Source organism: Rhagoletis pomonella, unplaced genomic scaffold, assembly GCF_013731165.1.
Source record: "Rhagoletis pomonella isolate Grant_MI unplaced genomic scaffold, Rhpom_1.0 Rhpom_scaffold_00025, whole genome shotgun sequence".
Classification (NCBI taxonomy): domain Eukaryota; kingdom Metazoa; phylum Arthropoda; class Insecta; order Diptera; family Tephritidae; genus Rhagoletis; species Rhagoletis pomonella.
The window spans coordinates 141,096-142,563 of NW_023458579.1; positions in this window are offsets into that span (position 1 = coordinate 141,096).

Genomic DNA, 1,468 nt, shown 5'->3' on the forward strand with positions numbered 1-1,468 from the left:
TCGACTGTGGTCGAAAGTGCTGATCAAACGAATTTTCATTCGGTATTATGGCGCTCATTCGACGAAGAACAGCGCTATTGGGAATTTCGCTCGTTTAGGTTGTTCACAATAGTATATTTTTCACCGCTGAGAAGCTTTGTTTACACATCGAGCAAACTAAATAGTGTGCTTTTACATATGTAAATTTGTACAAATTAAAGTGAAATAAAAAAGAAAGCGAGTCTATTACTACGTTTATACGCACTTATTATTTGCAAATAACAATTTGCAAAACGGTAAAATTTGCCGTATAAATGCTGAGATAATTTTATATTTGCAAATAACTAAATCACGCAAATAAGTATTGATTAGTGGTACTATTTGCAAATAAGCGCAAGACGCCGCCATTCTTAGGTTTATTTTCTTTTTCGATGGTCGTCTTATTGCCTTTTTATAATCAAGACGTTGCCATGTTTAACTTTATTTTCTTTTTCGATGGTCATATTATTACCTTTTATAATCAGGCAATATTAAAAAAGAACTTTCCACCATCGAATAAACAGTGAGTTAGGAATTTGCAAATTATTTTTATTTGCAAATAGTAGTATATAAAAACGTAAAAATTAGTACAACGGAGTTCTGGTTCATCGATTCGTCAGAGGACGAGAGCTTAGAAAACTGGCCAGGAGCAGAAAACTCAGAGATACTGTCATACCTAAACAAAAGCGTCAGCGTTGTCTGGCTGTCAAAAAATTCTCATGCGCATACAATTTGTATGAAGCATACCGAAAAACGCGGCGTCAACGCTGAGCGGTTGGAAAATCTGATTTTGACAGGGCGTTAGGAAACCGCTCCGCCCAACGCTTTTGCTTAGGTATGGCAGTTACTGCCAACTGATTATTGGGATTTTCTTTCACAAGTAAAACCAGCCTTTCCAGCTTGTGTTTAGCATTCACGACATTAGAACAGCATGAAATTAATAAAAATTGTTTAAAACTAATGTCTAGCCGCCAAAAAGTAAGAAAACAAATGAAAAATCATACATTTTTAACAATTTTCTAACACTTCGCTTCACCATTAAAAGGAAAATTCTGTTCGACGGAAAATTCGATACTCAACGAAAATTTCGACACGGTTGCATAGCTCATAATACGAATTTCACTTTCGATCTTCGATAACCAGCGAAGATAGAAAATCGAATGCAACTCATAATAAGGGCCAATAATTTTGACGTCTTGTGCAAGAAAGAAGAAAAATTCAACTGTGTTCGTTTACGCCATTGTATAGGCTTACAAGTATGGAAATCGCCATTTTGTTTGTTTACATTTGAAAACAGCTGAGATCACCTGATTTTCAATTCTCTCATTCTCCGCACAGAGTTACATTCAAGTTTGAGAAAAAACTTTAAAATGTAAATTGAGAAGTATTTTAGAAAAATGTGGTCGACTGTGGTCGAAAGTGCTGATCAAACGAATTTTCATTCGGTATT